At 33.9% G+C, this 12468-nt stretch overlaps 13 non-coding genes across 13 annotated transcripts; all 13 read right to left on the bottom strand.

The window, feature by feature from the left end:
• Positions 1-991: 991 nt before the first annotated feature.
• TRNAL-CAG (transfer RNA leucine (anticodon CAG)) lies at positions 992-1074 on the bottom strand. The gene has a single exon. It is a non-coding gene; the product is annotated as a tRNA-Leu (tRNA).
• Positions 1075-1752: 678 nt separating this feature from the next.
• Positions 1753-1835, bottom strand: TRNAL-CAG (transfer RNA leucine (anticodon CAG)). Its single transcript has one exon. It is a non-coding gene; the product is annotated as a tRNA-Leu (tRNA).
• A 678-nt stretch (positions 1836-2513) lies between these two features.
• Positions 2514-2596, bottom strand: TRNAL-CAG (transfer RNA leucine (anticodon CAG)). The gene has a single exon. It is a non-coding gene; the product is annotated as a tRNA-Leu (tRNA).
• Positions 2597-4013: 1417 nt separating this feature from the next.
• TRNAL-CAG (transfer RNA leucine (anticodon CAG)) lies at positions 4014-4096 on the bottom strand. Its single transcript has one exon. It is a non-coding gene; the product is annotated as a tRNA-Leu (tRNA).
• Positions 4097-4774: 678 nt separating this feature from the next.
• On the bottom strand, positions 4775-4857 carry TRNAL-CAG (transfer RNA leucine (anticodon CAG)). The gene has a single exon. It is a non-coding gene; the product is annotated as a tRNA-Leu (tRNA).
• Positions 4858-6274: 1417 nt separating this feature from the next.
• On the bottom strand, positions 6275-6357 carry TRNAL-CAG (transfer RNA leucine (anticodon CAG)). The gene has a single exon. It is a non-coding gene; the product is annotated as a tRNA-Leu (tRNA).
• Positions 6358-7035: 678 nt separating this feature from the next.
• On the bottom strand, positions 7036-7118 carry TRNAL-CAG (transfer RNA leucine (anticodon CAG)). The gene has a single exon. It is a non-coding gene; the product is annotated as a tRNA-Leu (tRNA).
• Positions 7119-7796: 678 nt separating this feature from the next.
• TRNAL-CAG (transfer RNA leucine (anticodon CAG)) lies at positions 7797-7879 on the bottom strand. Its single transcript has one exon. It is a non-coding gene; the product is annotated as a tRNA-Leu (tRNA).
• Positions 7880-8557: 678 nt separating this feature from the next.
• TRNAL-CAG (transfer RNA leucine (anticodon CAG)) lies at positions 8558-8640 on the bottom strand. Its single transcript has one exon. It is a non-coding gene; the product is annotated as a tRNA-Leu (tRNA).
• Positions 8641-10056: 1416 nt separating this feature from the next.
• TRNAL-CAG (transfer RNA leucine (anticodon CAG)) lies at positions 10057-10139 on the bottom strand. Its single transcript has one exon. It is a non-coding gene; the product is annotated as a tRNA-Leu (tRNA).
• Positions 10140-10817: 678 nt separating this feature from the next.
• On the bottom strand, positions 10818-10900 carry TRNAL-CAG (transfer RNA leucine (anticodon CAG)). The gene has a single exon. It is a non-coding gene; the product is annotated as a tRNA-Leu (tRNA).
• A 678-nt stretch (positions 10901-11578) lies between these two features.
• TRNAL-CAG (transfer RNA leucine (anticodon CAG)) lies at positions 11579-11661 on the bottom strand. The gene has a single exon. It is a non-coding gene; the product is annotated as a tRNA-Leu (tRNA).
• A 678-nt stretch (positions 11662-12339) lies between these two features.
• Positions 12340-12422, bottom strand: TRNAL-CAG (transfer RNA leucine (anticodon CAG)). The gene has a single exon. It is a non-coding gene; the product is annotated as a tRNA-Leu (tRNA).
• Positions 12423-12468: the final 46 nt, after the last annotated feature.

The following is a 12468-nucleotide window of genomic DNA, read 5'->3' as shown; positions in this document are numbered from 1 at the left end:
AATAAAGAATTGTGGATCAAATAATAAAAATAATATGATATACACATATGTGGTTGGTTTCAAGCTCTTTTATCCAGGGAGAATACAATCTGATCTTTTATTGCAACATGGGAAATAATGAAATAATTGATGCATTTTTTATGTTGTAAATTGAAAGAGATTTGCAGTGAGTGTTTGTCTAATTCTAAAGCCAATCTTTTCACAAGTAACAAGAAATAGAAACTGTAGAGCAAAGAAGAAAATGAATAACATTGTCAGAAGTGGGATTTGAACCCAGGCCACTCAGCGCCTTAGACCGCTCGGCCATCCTGACACATGAAACCACTGCTTTTTGAAAAGATGTATATTATGAAATAACCTATCTATAGTTACAATGACAATGTTGCTATTAAAACTGTTAATTTAAAAAATAAATATGAATTGCTTTTCCATTCATTTTAAAGAGGTTTCTAGTTGGCGTTACAATAAAAGTAAGTTTTGTTTTCCATGTTCAGGGCTGGAATCCAAGTGTCTAGAGTTTGTTCTCTAATGGATTTTAACTCAGCAATGAAATGAAATTTGTGAATCTTGCACAAACTGGCTACTTAATTTAGCTCATGGGTTTGATTGGATGCCATTGTAGTGGACCCCAGTGGGGTTTCTGTTCATGACCATTGGCTGAGAAGAGCAGTTTTCTTAAGCCAAAGATATGGAGCCCTCATTCTGAATTTGTGAGATATTTTATTTTGCTACCTCTGTAAATAAAGAATTGTGGATCAAATAATAAAAATAATATGATATACACATATGTGGTTGGTTTCAAGCTCTTTTATCCAGGGAGAATACAATCTGATCTTTTATTGCAACATGGGAAATAATGAAATAATTGATGCATTTTTTATGTTGTAAATTGAAAGAGATTTGCAGTGAGTGTAAGTCTAATTCTAAAGGCAATCTTTTCACAAGTAACAAGAAATAGAAACTGTAGAGCAAATAAGAAAATGAATAACATTGTCAGAAGTGGGATTTGAACCCACGCCTCCAGAAAAGACTGCGACCTGAACGCAGCGCCTTAGACCGCTCGGCCATCCTGACACATGAAACAACTACTTTTTGAAAAGATGTATATTATGAAATAACCTATCTATAGTTACAATGACAATGTTGCTATTAAAACTGTTAATTTAAAAACTAAATATGAATTGCTTTTCCATTCATTTTAAAGAGGTTTCTAGTTGGCATTACAATAAAAGTAAGTTTTGTTTTCCATGTTCAGGGTTGGAATCCAAGTGTCTAGAGTTTGTTCTCTAATGGATTTTAACTCAGCAATGAAATTAAATTTGTGAATCTTGCACAAACTGGCTACTTAATTTAGCTCATGGGTTTGATTGGATGCCATTGTAGTGGACCCCAGTGGGGTTTCTGTTCATGACCATTGGCTGAGAAGAGCAGTTTTCTTAAGCCAAAGATATGGAGCCCTCATTCTGAATTTGTGAGATATTTTATTTTGCTACCTCTGTAAATAAAGAATTGTGGATCAAATAATAAAAATAATATGATATACACATATGTGGTTGGTTTCAAGCTCTTTTATCCAGAGAGAATACAATCTGATCTTTTATTGCAACATGGGAAATAATGAAATAATTGATGCATTTTTTATGTTGTAAATTGAAAGAGATTTGCAGTGAGTGTAAGTCTAATTCTAAAGTCAATCTTTTCACAAGTAACAAGAAATAGAAACTGTAGAGCAAAGAAGAAAATGAATAACATTGTCAGAAGTGGGATTTGAACCCACGCCTCCAGAGGAGACTGCGACCTGAACGCAGCGCCTTAGACCGCTCGGCCATCCTGACACATGAAATAACTACTTTTTTAAAAGATGTATATTATGAAATAGCCTATCTATAGTTACAATGACAATGTTGCTATTAAAACTGTTAATTTAAAAACTAAATATGAATTGCTTTTTCATTCATTTTAAAGAGGTTTCTAGTTGGCGTTACAATAAAAGTATGTTTTGTTTTCCATGTTCAGGGTTGGAATCCAAGTGTCTAGAGTTTGTTCTCTAATGGATTTTAACTCAGCAATGAAATTAAATTTGTGAATCTTGCACAAACTGGTTATTTAATTTAGCTCATGGGTTCGATTGGATGCCATTGTAGTGGACCCCAGTGGGGTTTCTGTTCATAACCATTGGCTGAGAAGAGCAGTTTTCTTAAGCCAAAGATATGGAGCCCTCATTCTGAATTTGTGAGATATTTTATTTTGCTACCTCTGTAAATAAAGAATTGTGGATCAAATAATAAAAATAATATGATATACACATATGTGGTTGGTTTCAAGCTCTTTTATTCAGAGAGAATACAATCTGATCTTTTATTGCAACATGGGAAATAATGAAATAATTGATGCATTTTTTATGTTGTAAATTGAAAGAGATTTGCAGTGAGTGTATGTCTAATTCTAAAGTCAATCTTTTCACAAGTAACAAGAAATAGAAACTGTAGAGCAAATAAGAAAATGAATAACATTGTCAGAAGTGGGATTTGAACCCACGCCTCCAGAGGAGACTGCGACCTGAACGCAGCACCTTAGACCGCTCGGCCATCCTGACACATGAAACCACTACTTTTTGAAAAGATGTATATTATGAAATAACCTATCTATAGTTACAATGACAATGTTACTATTAAAACTGTTAATTTAAAAACTAAATATGAATTGCTTTTCCATTCATTTTAAAGAGGTTTCTAGTTGGCGTTGCAATAAAAGTAAGTTTTGTTTTCCATGTTCAGGGTTGGAATCCAAGTGTCTAGAGTTTGTTCTCTAATGGATTTTAACTCAGCAATGAAATTAAATTTGTGAATCTTGCACAAACTGGTTCTTTAATTTAGCTCATGGGTTCGATTGGATGCCATTGTAGTGGACCCCAGTGGGGTTTTTGTTCATGACCATTGGCTGAGAAGAGCAGTTTTCTTAAGCCAAAGATATGGAGCCCTCATTCTGAATTTGTGAGATATTTTATTTTGCTACCTCTGTAAATAAAGAATTGTGGATCAAATAATAAAAATAATATGATATACCCATATGTGGTTGGTTTCAAGCTCTTTTATCCAGGGAGAATACAATCTGATCTTTTATTGCAACATGGGAAATAATGAAATAATTGATGCATTTTTTATGTTGTAAATTGAAAGAGATTTGCAGTGAGTGTTTGTCTAATTCTAAAGCCAATCTTTTCACAAGTAACAAGAAATAGAAACTGTAGAGCAAAGAAGAAAATGAATAACATTGTCAGAAGTGGGATTTGAACCCAGGCCACTCAGCGCCTTAGACCGCTCGGCCATCCTGACACATGAAACCACTGCTTTTTGAAAAGATGTATATTATGAAATAACCTATCTATAGTTACAATGACAATGTTGCTATTAAAACTGTTAATTTAAAAAATAAATATGAATTGCTTTTCCATTCATTTTAAAGAGGTTTCTAGTTGGCGTTACAATAAAAGTAAGTTTTGTTTTCCATGTTCAGGGTTGGAATCCAAGTGTCTAGAGTTTGTTCTCTAATGGATTTTAACTCAGCAATGAAATGAAATTTGTGAATCTTGCACAAACTGGCTACTTAATTTAGCTCATGGGTTTGATTGGATGCCATTGTAGTGGACCCCAGTGGGGTTTCTGTTCATGACCATTGGCTGAGAAGAGCAGTTTTCTTAAGCCAAAGATATGGAGCCCTCATTCTGAATTTGTGAGATATTTTATTTTGCTACCTCTGTAAATAAAGAATTGTGGATCAAATAATAAAAATAATATGATATACACATATGTGGTTGGTTTCAAGCTCTTTTATCCAGAGAGAATACAATCTGATCTTTTATTGCAACATGGGAAATAATGAAATAATTGATGCATTTTTTATGTTGTAAATTGAAAGAGATTTGCAGTGAGTGTAAGTCTAATTCTAAAGTCAATCTTTTCACAAGTAACAAGAAATAGAAACTGTAGAGCAAAGAAGAAAATGAATAACATTGTCAGAAGTGGGATTTGAACCCACGCCTCCAGAGGAGACTGCGACCTGAACGCAGCGCCTTAGACCGCTCGGCCATCCTGACACATGAAATAACTACTTTTTTAAAAGATGTATATTATGAAATAACCTATCTATAGTTACAATGACAATGTTGCTATTAAAACTGTTAATTTAAAAACTAAATATGAATTGCTTTTTCATTCATTTTAAAGAGGTTTCTAGTTGGCGTTACAATAAAAGTATGTTTTGTTTTCCATGTTCAGGGTTGGAATCCAAGTGTCTAGAGTTTGTTCTCTAATGGATTTTAACTCAGCAATGAAATTAAATTTGTGAATCTTGCACAAACTGGTTATTTAATTTAGCTCATGGGTTCGATTGGATGCCATTGTAGTGGACCCCAGTGGGGTTTCTGTTCATAACCATTGGCTGAGAAGAGCAGTTTTCTTAAGCCAAAGATATGGAGCCCTCATTCTGAATTTGTGAGATATTTTATTTTGCTACCTCTGTAAATAAAGAATTGTGGATCAAATAATAAAAATAATATGATATACACATATGTGGTTGGTTTCAAGCTCTTTTATTCAGAGAGAATACAATCTGATCTTTTATTGCAACATGGGAAATAATGAAATAATTGATGCATTTTTTATGTTGTAAATTGAAAGAGATTTGCAGTGAGTGTATGTCTAATTCTAAAGTCAATCTTTTCACAAGTAACAAGAAATAGAAACTGTAGAGCAAATAAGAAAATGAATAACATTGTCAGAAGTGGGATTTGAACCCACGCCTCCAGAGGAGACTGCGACCTGAACGCAGCACCTTAGACCGCTCGGCCATCCTGACACATGAAACCACTACTTTTTGAAAAGATGTATATTATGAAATAACCTATCTATAGTTACAATGACAATGTTACTATTAAAACTGTTAATTTAAAAACTAAATATGAATTGCTTTTCCATTCATTTTAAAGAGGTTTCTAGTTGGCGTTGCAATAAAAGTAAGTTTTGTTTTCCATGTTCAGGGTTGGAATCCAAGTGTCTAGAGTTTGTTCTCTAATGGATTTTAACTCAGCAATGAAATTAAATTTGTGAATCTTGCACAAACTGGTTCTTTAATTTAGCTCATGGGTTCGATTGGATGCCATTGTAGTGGACCCCAGTGGGGTTTTTGTTCATGACCATTGGCTGAGAAGAGCAGTTTTCTTAAGCCAAAGATATGGAGCCCTCATTCTGAATTTGTGAGATATTTTATTTTGCTACCTCTGTAAATAAAGAATTGTGGATCAAATAATAAAAATAATATGATATACCCATATGTGGTTGGTTTCAAGCTCTTTTATCCAGGGAGAATACAATCTGATCTTTTATTGCAACATGGGAAATAATGAAATAATTGATGCATTTTTTATGTTGTAAATTGAAAGAGATTTGCAGTGAGTGTTTGTCTAATTCTAAAGCCAATCTTTTCACAAGTAACAAGAAATAGAAACTGTAGAGCAAAGAAGAAAATGAATAACATTGTCAGAAGTGGGATTTGAACCCAGGCCACTCAGCGCCTTAGACCGCTCGGCCATCCTGACACATGAAACCACTGCTTTTTGAAAAGATGTATATTATGAAATAACCTATCTATAGTTACAATGACAATGTTGCTATTAAAACTGTTAATTTAAAAAATAAATATGAATTGCTTTTCCATTCATTTTAAAGAGGTTTCTAGTTGGCGTTACAATAAAAGTAAGTTTTGTTTTCGATGTTCAGGGTTGGAATCCAAGTGTCTAGAGTTTGTTCCCTAATGGATTTTAACTCAGCAATGAAATTAAATTTGTGAATCTTGCACAAACTGGCTACTTAATTTAGCTCATGGGTTTGATTGGATGCCAATTTAGTGGACCCCAGTGGGGTTTCTGTTCATGACCATTGGCTGAGAAGAGCAGTTTTCTTAAGCCAAAGATATGGAGCCCTCATTCTGAATTTGTGAGATATTTTATTTTGCTACCTCTGTAAATAAAGAATTGTGGATCAAATAATAAAAATAATATGATATTCACATATGTGGTTGGTTTCAAGCTCTTTTATCCAGGGAGAATACAATCTGATCTTTTATTGACACATGGGAAATAATGAAATAATTGATGCATTTTTTATGTTGTAAATTGAAAGAGATTTACAGTGAGTGTAAGTCTAATTCTAAAGTCAATCTTTTCACAAGTAACAAGAAATAGAAACTGTAGAGCAAAGAAGAAAATGAATAACATTGTCAGAAGTGGGATTTGAACCCACGCCTCCAGAGGGGACTGCGACCTGAACGCAGCGCCTTAGACCGCTCGGCCATCCTGACACATGAAACCACTGCTTTTTGAAAAGATGTATATTATGAAATAACCTATCTATAGTTACAATGACAATGTTGCTATTAAAACTGTTAATTTAAAAACTAAATATGAATTGCTTTTTCATTCATTTTAAAGAGGTTTCTAGTTGGCGTTACAATAAAAGTATGTTTTGTTTTCCATGTTCAGGGTTGGAATCCAAGTGTCTAGAGTTTGTTCTCTAATGGATTTTAACTCAGCAATGAAATTAAATTTGTGAATCTTGCACAAACTGGTTATTTAATTTAGCTCATGGGTTCGATTGGATGCCATTGTAGTGGACCCCAGTGGGGTTTCTGTTCATGACCATTGGCTGAGAAGAGCAGTTTTCTTAAGCCAAAGATATGGAGCCCTCATTCTGAATTTGTGAGATATTTTATTTTGCTACCTCTGTAAATAAAGAATTGTGGATCAAATAATAAAAATAATATGATATACACATATGTGGTTGGTTTCAAGCTCTTTTATCCAGGGAGAATACAATCTGATCTTTTATTGCAACATGGGAAATAATGAAATAATTGATGCATTTTTTATGTTGTAAATTGAAAGAGATTTGCAGTGAGTGTTTGTCTAATTCTAAAGTCAATCTTTTCACAAGTAACAAGAAATAGAAACTGTAGAGCAAAGAAGAAAATGAATAACATTGTCAGAAGTGGGATTTGAACCCACGCCTCCAGAGGAGACTGCGACCTGAACGCAGCGCGTTAGACCGCTCGGCCATCCTGACACATGAAACCACTGCTTTTTGAAAAGATGTATATTATGAAATAACCTATCTATAGTTACAATGACAATGTTGCTATTAAAAATGTTAATTTAAAAACTAGATATGAATTGCTTTTCCATTCATTTTAAAGAGGTTTCTAGTTGGCGTTACAATAAAAGTAAGTTTTGTTTTCCATGTTCAGGGTTGGAATCCAAGTGTCTAGAGTTTGTTCTCTAATGGATTTTAACTCAGCAATGAAATGAAATTTGTGAATCTTGCACAAACTGGCTACTTAATTTAGCTCATGGGTTTGATTGGATGCCAATTTAGTGGACCCCAGTGGGGTTTCTGTTCATGACCATTGGCTGAGAAGAGCAGTTTTCTTAAGCCAAAGATATGGAGCCCTCATTCTGAATTTGTGAGATATTTTATTTTGCTACCTCTGTAAATAAAGAATTGTGGATCAAATAATAAAAATAATATGATATACACATATGTGGTTGGTTTCAAGCTCTTTTATCCAGAGAGAATACAATCTGATCTTTTATTGCAACATGGGAAATAATGAAATAATTGATGCATTTTTTATGTTGTAAATTGAAAGAGATTTGCAGTGAGTGTTTGTCTAATTCTAAAGTCAATCTTTTCACAAGTAACAAGAAATAGAAACTGTAGAGCAAAGAAGAAAATGAATAACATTGTCAGAAGTGGGATTTGAACCCACGCCTCCAGAGGAGACTGCGACCTGAACGCAGCGCCTTAGACCGCTCGGCCATCCTGACACATGAAATCACTGCTTTTTGAAAAGATGTATATTATGAAATAACCTATCTATAGTTACAATGACAATGTTGCTATTAAAACTGTTAATTTAAAAACTAGATATGAATTGCTTTTCCATTCATTTTAAAGAGGTTTCTAGTTGGCGTTACAATAAAAGTAAGTTTTGTTTTCCATGTTCAGGGTTGGAATCCAAGTGTCTAGAGTTTGTTCTCTAATGGATTTTAACTCAGCAATGAAATGAAATTTGTGAATCTTGCACAAACTGGCTACTTAATTTAGCTCATGGGTTTGATTGGATGCCAATTTAGTGGACCCCAGTGGGGTTTCTGTTCATGACCATTGGCTGAGAAGAGCAGTTTTCTTAAGCCAAAGATATGGAGCCCTCATTCTGAATTTGTGAGATATTTTATTTTGCTACCTCTGTAAATAAAGAATTGTGGATCAAATAATAAAAATAATATGATATACACATATGTGGTTGGTTTCAAGCTCTTTTATCCAGGGAGAATACAATCTGATCTTTTATTGACACATGGGAAATAATGAAATAATTGATGCATTTTTTATGTTGTAAATTGAAAGAGATTTGCAGTGAGTGTAAGTCTAATTCTAAAGTCAATCTTTTCACAAGTAACAAGAAATAGAAACTGTAGAGCAAAGAAGAAAATGAATAACATTGTCAGAAGTGGGATTTGAACCCACGCCTCCAGAGTGGACTGCGACCTGAACGCAGCGCCTTAGACCGCTCGGCCATCCTGACACATGAAACCACTGCTTTTTGAAAAGATGTATATTATGAAATAACCTATCTATAGTTACAATGACAATGTTGCTATTAAAACTGTTAATTTAAAAACTAGATATGAATTGCTTTTTCATTCATTTTAAAGAGGTTTCTAGTTGGCGTTACAATAAAAGTAAGTTTTGTTTTCCATGTTCAGGGTTGGAATCCAAGTGTCTAGAGTTTGTTCTCTAATGGATTTTAACTCAGCAATGAAATTAAATTTGTGAATCTTGCACAAACTGGTTATTTAATTTAGCTCATGGGTTCGATTGGATGCCATTGTAGTGGACCCCAGTGGGGTTTCTGTTCATGACCATTGGCTGAGAAGAGCAGTTTTCTTAAGCCAAAGATATGGAGCCCTCATTCTGAATTTGTGAGATATTTTATTTTGCTACCTCTGTAAATAAAGAATTGTGGATCAAATAATAAAAATAATATGATATACACATATGTGGTTGGTTTCAAGCTCTTTTATCCAGAGAGAATACAATCTGATCTTTTATTGCAACATGGGAAATAATGAAATAATTGATACATTTTTTATGTTGTAAATTGAAAGAGATTTGCAGTGAGTGTTTGTCTAATTCTAAAGTCAATCTTTTCACAAGTAACAAGAAATAGAAACTGTAGAGCAAAGAAGAAAATTAATAACATTGTCAGAAGTGGGATTTGAACCCAGGCCACTCAGCGCCTTAGACCGCTCGGCCATCCTGACACATGAAACCACTGCTTTTTGAAAAGATGTATATTATGAAATAACCTATCTATAGTTACAATGACAATGTTGCTATTAAAACTGTTAATTTAAAAAATAAATATGAATTGCTTTTCCATTCATTTTAAAGAGGTTTCTAGTTGGCGTTACAATAAAAGTAAGTTTTGTTTTCCATGTTCAGGGTTGGAATCCAAGTGTCTAGAGTTTGTTCTCTAATGGATTTTAACTCAGCAATGAAATGAAATTTGTGAATCTTGCACAAACTGGCTACTTAATTTAGCTCATGGGTTTGATTGGATGCCATTGTAGTGGACCCCAGTGGGGTTTCTGTTCATGACCATTGGCTGAGAAGAGCAGTTTTCTTAAGCCAAAGATATGGAGCCCTCATTCTGAATTTGTGAGATATTTTATTTTGCTACCTCTGTAAATAAAAATTGTGGATAAAATAATAAAAATAATATGATATACACATATGGGGTTGGTTTCAAGCTCTTTTATCCAGGAAGAATACAATCTGATCTTTTATTGCAACATGGGAAATAATGAAATTATTGATGCATTTTTTATGTTGTAAATTGAAAGAGATTTGCAGTGAGTGTTTGTCTAATTCTAAAGTCAATCTTTTCACAAGTAACAAGAAATAGAAACTGTAGAGCAAAGAAGAAAATGAATAACATTGTCAGAAGTGGGATTTTAACCCACGCCTCCAGAGGAGACTGCGACCTGAACGCAGCGCCTTAGACCGCTCGGCCATCCTGACACATGAAACCACTGCTTTTTGAAAAGATGTATATTATGAAATAACCTATCTATAGTTACAATGACAATGTTGCTATTAAAACTGTTAATTTAAAAACTAGATATGAATTGCTTTTCCATTCATTTTAAAGAGGTTTCTAGTTGGCGTTACAATAAAAGTAAGTTTTGTTTTCCATGTTCAGGGTTGGAATCCAAGTGTCAAGAGTTTGTTCTCTAATGGATTTTAACTCAGCAATGAAATGAAATTTGTGAATCTTGCACAAACTGGCTACTTAATTTAGCTCATGGGTTTGATTGGATGCCAATTTAGTGGACCCCAGTGGGGTTTCTGTTCATGACCATTGGCTGAGAAGAGCAGTTTTCTTAAGCCAAAGATATGGAGCCCTCATTCTGAATTTGTGAGATATTTTATTTTGCTACCTCTGTAAATAAAGAATTGTGGATCAAATAATAAAAATAATATGATATTCACATATGTGGTTGGTTTCAAGCTCTTTTATCCAGGGAGAATACAATCTGATCTTTTATTGACACATGGGAAATAATGAAATAATTGATGCATTTTTTATGTTGTAAATTGAAAGAGATTTGCAGTGAGTGTAAGTCTAATTCTAAAGTCAATCTTTTCACAAGTAACAAGAAATAGAAACTGTAGAGCAAAGAAGAAAATGAATAACATTGTCAGAAGTGGGATTTGAACCCACGCCTCCAGAGGGGACTGCGACCTGAACGCAGCGCCTTAGACCGCTCGGCCATCCTGACACATGAAACCACTGCTTTTTGAAAAGATGTATATTATGAAATAACCTATCTATAGTTACAATGACAATGTTGCTATTAAAACTGTTAATTTAAAAAATAAATATGAATTGCTTTTCCATTCATTTTAAAGAGGTTTCTAGTTGGCGTTACAATAAAAGTAAGTTTTGTTTTCCATGTTCAGGGTTGGAATCCAAGTGTCTAGAGTTTGTTCTCTAATGGATTTTAACTCAGCAATGAAATGAAATTTGTGAATCTTGCACAAACTGGCTACTTAATTTAGCTCATGGGTTTGATTGGATGCCATTGTAGTGGACCCCAGTGGGGTTTCTGTTCATGACCATTGGCTGAGAAGAGCAGTTTTCTTAAGCCAAAGATATGGAGCCCTCATTCTGAATTTGTGAGATATTTTATTTTGCTACCTCTGTAAATAAAGAATTGTGGATAAAATAATAAAAATAATATGATATACACATATGTGGTTGGTTTCAAGCTCTTTTATCCAGGAAGAATACAATCTGATCTTTTATTGCAACATGGGAAATAATGAAATTATTGATGCATTTTTTATGTTGTAAATTGAAAGAGATTTGCAGTGAGTGTTTGTCTAATTCTAAAGTCAATCTTTTCACAAGTAACAAGAAATAGAAACTGTAGAGCAAAGAAGAAAATGAATAACATTGTCAGAAGTGGGATTTTAACCCACGCCTCCAGAGGAGACTGCGACCTGAACGCAGCGCCTTAGACCGCTCGGCCATCCTGACACATGAAACCACTGCTTTTTGAAAAGATGTATATTATGAAATAACCTATCTATAGTTACAATGACAATGTTGCTATTAAAACTGTTAATTTAAAAACTAGATATGAATTGCTTTTCCATTCATTTTAAAGAGGTTTCTAGTTGGCGTTACAATAAAAGTAAGTTTTGTTTTCCATGTTCAGGGTTGGAATCCAAGTGTCAAGAGTTTGTTCTCTAATGGATTTTAACTCAGCAATGAAATGAAATTTGTGAATCTTGCACAAACTGGCTACTTAATTTAGCTCATGGGTTTGATTGGATGCCAATTTAGTGGACCCCAGTGGGGTTTCTGTTCATGACCATTGGCTGAGAAGAGCAGTTTTCTTAAGCCAAAGATATGGAGCCCTCATTCTGAATTTGTGAGATATTTTATTTTGCTACCTCTGTAAATAAAGAATTGTGGATCAAATAATAAAAATAATATGATATTCACATATGTGGTTGGTTTCAAGCTCTTTTATCCAGGGAGAATACAATCTGATCTTTTATTGACACATGGGAAATAATGAAATAATTGATGCATTTTTTATGTTGTAAATTGAAAGAGATTTGCAGTGAGTGTAAGTCTAATTCTAAAGTCAATCTTTTCACAAGTAACAAGAAATAGAAACTGTAGAGCAAAGAAGAAAATGAATAACATTGTCAGAAGTGGGATTTGAACCCACGCCTCCAGAGGGGACTGCGACCTGAACGCAGCGCCTTAGACCGCTCGGCCATCCTGACACATGAAACCACTGCTTTTTGAAAAGATGTATATTATGAAATAACC

Source organism: Pseudophryne corroboree, chromosome 1 (assembly GCF_028390025.1).
Source record: "Pseudophryne corroboree isolate aPseCor3 chromosome 1, aPseCor3.hap2, whole genome shotgun sequence".
Classification (NCBI taxonomy): domain Eukaryota; kingdom Metazoa; phylum Chordata; class Amphibia; order Anura; family Myobatrachidae; genus Pseudophryne; species Pseudophryne corroboree.
The sequence above is the reverse complement of the archived record's forward strand: the minus strand, read 5'-3'. Positions and strand labels throughout refer to the sequence as shown.